This window comes from Lampetra planeri, chromosome 42 (assembly GCF_965212315.1).
Source record: "Lampetra planeri chromosome 42, kcLamPlan1.2.h2, whole genome shotgun sequence".
Classification (NCBI taxonomy): Eukaryota; Metazoa; Chordata; class Hyperoartia; order Petromyzontiformes; family Petromyzontidae; genus Lampetra; species Lampetra planeri.
The window spans coordinates 7,072,066-7,079,155 of NC_136148.1; positions in this window are offsets into that span (position 1 = coordinate 7,072,066).

Below are 7,090 nucleotides of genomic sequence, written 5' to 3' on the forward strand. Positions count from 1 at the left end.
GTTGGAACGTTTTAGATAAATGACATTGGTTGGTTGACCTTGGACTTTCGAGCGATGCGACTGTGTGAGAACGAGTGACAATTTTACTTGCAAAATTTGTGGTGAAAATTTGTCATCAAAGTGTTTTATTGTGGCAAGCGATTGCAACGAGTGGAGGACGGACATCATCAAACGTGATGGTGACTACGACTACCACCAAAGACCAACTCATGACCATGACGAGACGAAATTAACTTTGCTTGAATGAAGACGCAGACTAAAATTATTTATTAATGAAGACAAAGCATGGTAATTAGATATACAGGTTTCCCTCTCTGTATGCGGGTTAGATTTGTGCGATTTGGCGGCTTGGTGGCTGACCTGTTTCTACCCAAAATTCGCTGTACAGTATACGGTTTGAATCCAATCACATGCAGTTACGCGGTCGAACATTGGACAATGTTTGTGCGTAGTATATGCGCATCTCGGCAGGCAGCTATCAAATGCGGTTTTGCTTTGTGCGCCCATTTTGGAATGCATCTCCTGCATAAAGCGAGAAAACCATGTATATGTGTCGATTATTTTACCAAGTTCACTGATTGGCTGACCTGATAATATTAGGGGTAAAATGATGCAGTACTGACATCAATCTTTATTAAATAACTGCACCAAATGTTTGACTGCTTTAGTCCGCGAATCGGGCGTGGAGTCGTTATGTTCCATTGTTCTGTTCTGGGTGACCACAGTCGCGATTTTTCCATTCGTGCATCAAGAATCATCTTGCTGTGGGCTGTGTGGATGCGGTTTTGGGGTTGGTTGCCGCCCGCAAGCTGCTTCCGCACAAACCATGGCAGATGTGCGCACTCGCTGCTCCAATGGAAAATTAAGGGAATTACTGGATTAAATCCACAGACTAAGACTTCAAAATGTCATGTCATTGACTAGACTAAAATAAAACATGCCGATTACATTAATACTGTCCTGATAGGAACACGTGGAGTTTGATGAACTCCCAAGATTACAACAAAGCTGATTTCACCCCATGTTATGCATAGCGTGGTGTTACACTCGTAAGCAATGCGTAGCAAAGCGCTGCTACCCAGTCTCATACTCACACGTCGTGTCAAAATGTCTCGGATGATGTGTTGCAAGACAAGGTGTGAACGTGTGGATTATTTCGTTTGTGAGAGAAATTCGCTTGTGTGACTACAAAATAAATACGCTCGGTTTTTGTTTTGCCAAAAACATTCTCGTGGTTTTTTTTGTCTTGTAACTTCAACAGAACATTCATGTTATCCCTCAGTACTCTTGTGGTATGGTAAATAGAACAACTGTCTCGTTTATGTTTTTTGTTGCTAATGTAGAAATTACGCAATGACATCACGTGTGCAGTGCGGTCCCTAAACCAGGGGTCAGCAATTCGTGGCTCCGCATCAGCAAGCGTCTCTGTAGAGACTGCTTCGTGGCATTATTCACTTGCATTGCTGCTCTTGAAAGAGATGTTTTGTTGTACAGAATTCGAAAAAATGGCTCTTGTTATTTTGGTTGACGACCCCTGCCCTATACCACGTGGCACACCACGACATCACCATTTCGCAGTGGCTAAGTGGGTAGACTGAGGAGGGGCCGTGGGTCAAGTCCAGCTTTCAATTTACCCTCTTTTATTAATTTAATCATACAAATAAGGAAAACTGTAAAGTTTTGGATATGTTAATAAGTAAATTCTCAAAAATGTGAAAACAACAATGATTTAATAACCAAAACATGCATATAACCCACCAAGCCCTGGTGCTGTAGTGGATAGCATGGCTGCCTCTGAAGCTGGTGACCCGGGTTTCAAATTCCAGACTTTTTTTCCAATTTACAAATCACAACGATGTCACTTTCGTTATACAGCTATGTGTGCGAAGTGCAATCACCACACTATGTGAATCCCATTATATCTGTTAGGACACGGTGGCTCATGAGCAATGAGAGCCAATCCCGGAGTGCAGAGATGCAAAGTTTGAATCCCCAACAGAGACAAATATACGGGACAAGGCGCAAGATAGACTGGAAATGCCGAGACTTGGACCAGATGTGAAAGAGACGGATATGTTGTTCGAAAGGAGACAGCGTGGAAGTTGGTTATGTAGCAAGTGTGCGCAGGAGATGGCACCACTCACAAGGAGTGGAGGAAACTCAGAGACTTGGGCCATATGTGAAGGAGACTGGAAGAGAGGAAAGAAGTGAATCTCTGCTTTTCTAATAAAGTTGTGGCCACTAAGGGGCGCTCTTTTACCACTAGGGAGCGCTGTTATTGAATAAGCAATTAATATTTTTGGGGGGAAATAAACAAGCTTAAAACAGGGGTTTCAACAGATTTAAGCTGTAAGCTAAAGTTTTACGTAAAATCGCAGTGAAATCTGCCAGTAAAACAAAAAGTTATGCTAAAATGGCATTACAGTAAATTTCTACCACCAAATGTCTGTGGCAAAACATTTTTTACAACAATATGACCAACAACACAATTTATCTAAAATAAATAACGTGAGATATTACTAAATGAATCGTATTTAACTGCTTAAATATTTAAAACTAATAAAACAGCAACCAGTCAAGCATAGTTAAATAACCCCCACAACCACACGCAGACTGGAAAGGCCGTCGTCCAGCAATGAATTTTAAAAAATGGCTGCATATGTACAAAGAGCAAGCGGTAAAAGGGTTCAAACGGAGTGAAATATTAACAAACGAAAGATTTCCAGTTGTGCAATGTTTTAAACCCATTAAGACCTACTGCTAACGTTTTTACTGCAAAATAAATTCGAAAAATATAACGTGAGCAAAAAAACATGGCGTCTAACAGGCAACACGTGACTTTAATTGTGAAATCCCAGGGAGTAGCAGATGCAGGATGGGGGTAGAGAGAAGATATTTGTTTTACGGGAGAAATGGAATATGATTGTTTTCATCTGCAGTGGGACTTTGTTCCAGTGTAGGGGAGCAAGCTGGGGAAAGGAGTGAGACTGGGCGCAGGGCGAGGGAGGCACAGAGAGGGACAGGTGGAGACTGGGAGCGTAGAGGATTGGATAGGACAGAGTAGTAGGAGATGAGAGAAGCCATAAAAGCTGGGGCAAGAGACCATGGATTGATTTATAGACGAGAGTGAGAAATGTAAACAGACAGCGATGGCAGACAGGAAGCCAGTGGAGTTGAGCAAGTCGAGCAGAAGTGTGGGAATTGTGGGGGAGGTTCAAAATGATCCGGGCTGAGGCATGTTGTATCTGTTGTTGGAAATGAGTTAAGGTGTAGGCAGGAATGCCGAGAAGAAGGTTGCAGTAGTCTAGACGAGTGAACACGAGGGAGTGAATCGGGAGTTTAACAGCAGAGAGTGAGATGAGGGGACGGATTTTGCAAATGTTGAATAGGTGACAGCGGCGAGTGCGGGCAGTGGCAGAGCTGTGGTTGGAGAGAGAGGAGTTGAAGATGACCCAGAGTTTGCGAGGCAGAGGAGACGGCAGAAGACGGAGAGCTCTGCATGCAGTTATGAGCTACACGTCGGAGGCCGTAGGACTGCGATAAGGGCTGGGTGCAGACGCAGCACTTGTCGTAGTAAAACAAAATTATAGTAATATTATAAATATTACATAGAAAACATAGGGGAACATAGACATGGAGTAGGGAGAGAGGGGGTACAGAGAGGGGGCGGGGTAGAGAGAGGGGGAAGGGGTAAGGAGAGCAGAGCGTGAAATCTATTGTTGCAATCTTTCATTTAAAAAGGGGGGGTTACATAATGCAAAGCATAAAAAAAAACAAAAAAACTAAATGATGAACGAAGCAAAGTGCCGACTACACCGAGCATCTTCTTGTTTCCTCTGATCGTAAAAAAAGGAGACAGGAGTGAGGAAGAAGGGAGGGAATGAGATGGTCGGACTGGTTGGTGGGAGTGTTGCCCTCGAGCGGCACGGGACACGCAAGCACCTGAGTTGAGAGCGAGTGGTTGGATCACTGAACTTGGAGCCCAGTGTCACACCGGCTGTGTCGATCAACCTTGACAGCCGTGGGCCGCTTGACTGCAGGGGAAAAAAACAAACCCTGGCCGTCGTCACCCAGGTCACATGAGTGGTCGTTGCCCTGGACTGGCTTTCATACAATATTCACTCGCTCGCGACAAGCGGGGAAATCACCACAGTGTGTGGGGCTGCGTGGCTGTCAACGGGGAGGTTGAAGACCCTGGCAACATCAGCATTGACGAATTCGGAGTCCGAAAACAGACGGGAACGGTGATGTGAGTTTTCCCAGGCAGCATTCCCCGCCGCCACCGCTGCTGCTGCCACCACCATCCTCGAAGACCGCTGGCGGACAGTGGAACAACGCGGATGGCCAGCATCAACGCCTCATTCGAGACCCAATCATCGCAACTCCTGGCTTTGACATTTCTCCTCGAAGACACTGGAGCGGATGTGTGGTACAGTATTATACTGATGTGAAGCCTACTCATTGGCGTTTTGTTCCATACCAGTTTCTGTGAACGCTGACCACTCTATTCACTGGTTATTGGCTCACCTGCTACATTTGCACATTTAATGTGGCTCTGCTTTACTCCGACTTCATTGTCTTTTCAGCGTAATCTACCTTCTGTACTTTCCCTGTCCCTCTCTTAATGCTCCACCAGATTTTACCTCTTCACCATACTCCTCACTCCATTGTACCCCCTCCTGTCACGGAATAATGTTATCTTTTGCATAACCCCTCGGCATTATCATATCTCCTTATTTCCAAATATTCCTTTCCTCTTAAGATCTCGCGTCCCTTACTTGTATGTATGTTGAACTTATTTCACGCCGTACGTAGACAGCCGTGCTAATCGGAGGTACTAAAAAATGACAACGAACCAAATTAAAAAAAGCAGCGCATAAAGCAAGGTAACAATGGTTGCCACCCCAGTTTAATTTTGTACTCCAACTTAACCAGCGCAGCAGCAATGGATTGTGTGCGTTACAAAATTGGCTGGTCACTCTGTGACTTCAAGAGTGTGTTTTCCAGCTCTTAGGATTTCACAGACAATCAAATACAATTTATATTTATTGAGCACCTTCACTCGAGGTTCTTGACATGGCTTACAAAACGGTGACACAGAATGGATTGATGTGGTTGACAGGGGCGTGCTACAAGGAATGAGGAGTAAATGACAGTGATAGAGGAGTTCTTCGGGATCACGAAAGTTCGATAGAGGAACAGGAAGGCGTGGAAGGGGGCAATAGGAGGAACGAGGATGGGCGATATGAAAGAGGTGAGCTTTAAAAGCGAAACGGGACTGCTTTTAAATTTTGACTTAAAACTTTCGTGACTGCAGGAATTCATATTCTTTGTTCTTTCGGTAAAGTCACGTAGATAGAAAAAATTAGAATAAAAATAAAGTGAATACAAATATCACGACGTTTCGATCGCAACACAAGCGGTCGCGATGACGACCGCTTTATTTTTATGATAAATGTTTCTATCTACGTGATTTTACCGAAAGAACCGAAGAATATGGTACTGCTTTTTTTATTGTGCGTTCTTAAATATACGTAAATGTTTGTCGTCGTAGCGATATTTCAAGAACAACCTAAGTCTGTGCTCTCCGATTGGCTGCATGAACTGTTGTGGGCCTGTGTCCTTGCTCCAGTCATGTCCCAGCCCGACTCAATTACTCAACATATACATATCGCTTGACACATTGGCATAATATATAAAAACAAAAATAAATCGCATCACAAGCTCCGTGGAAATACCGCGGTTTTTGGATCGCCCCAGCCCCTGCATTCGCCCGGTATTTTGAACACAATGTGAGGAAAGACAGGACCGAAATGACCGGTGTGCTGACCGGTGTACTCCTATCACACCGTACATAGGCAACCGTGCTAATTGGCGGTGCGGGGGAATGTCAATCAAGGTGGGAAACGTGCGCACGCAGACAAACACAAGGGCACAGGGAACACGTTCCTTGAATTTTTAAAATTTATTTTTTGCAGAAATGAGTGACAAGAGACATTAAGGATTTGTAAACAAAAATGTAACATGGCTCCGATTGCATATGTACCAAGCGGCGATGGTGGTGTTGGAATGGACATTGGCAAAACAAAGAAAATAATATACTTATAAAATACTGTATTCGAATAAAAAACCCCAAACTGAAATATGCAGCGACAGTGATGAGCATGCGTCCGCATTGACTATTTTTCCATTGACCTATAAAAGCAGAACAATAAGACATTAAAGATCCCCCGTATAGCCTGTAATAGACTGTTGGGGCAAGTGCTGTTAGCTAGCACTTATGAGGGCCGGCATGGCACACAAGGGGGTGGGTGGCAAACACCACGCCCGGCCGCCTTTGTCTCCCCAGTAGCGATGTTAACACACCGCACCAGGTACTCATTTATGGCTGAGTTGACCTAGGGGAGGCCCAGGATCGGTTCGAATAATTGTCACTAGTGTTGGCCGTGAGCGGGATTCGAACTCGGGACGCCAGGTTCATAGCGCAGCGTAGCGCTAACCGCTACCCTTCCGTTCCCTGCACGACAACCATTGCTCCACAGACACACACACAACATGCCCCGTTTAAAACTCCTCAACCCTAAACCACGCACGCTTGCGAATACCTCCTATTTAACTATACATAATGATATGGCAAGTGCTGTTAGCGAGCACTTATTAAGGCTGGCAAGTCACGCAATAGTGCAAGTCACGCAATAGGCCGAGTTAACGTGGGGGATAACTCAGCACAGATTAAAAAGTTAACAGGTTCCACTGTTGTTCATCATTGCTAGGAAATGAACGATGGTGGCTTAGGTCATAGCAGTGCTTAAACCATCCAAGCACACACAACTGCTGCCACTCACCACTTCACATGTTACAAGGATGTTTGTGCCAGGCTAGGTGCACATGGCAAGTAATGGAGCAGGCACAGGTGTTATGGATAGGCTAAGAGATGGAGATAACTGGCAGATAGACTTCAAAGACAACAATCCTCTCTTTAGTTCTATAGAGTGTAAGGCGAGTTTGAGATCATATTTTACCCACATAGTATTTTCATCCAGGGATTGATGATTGTACATATTATTTGAAGGCTGGGGTACACATTCTA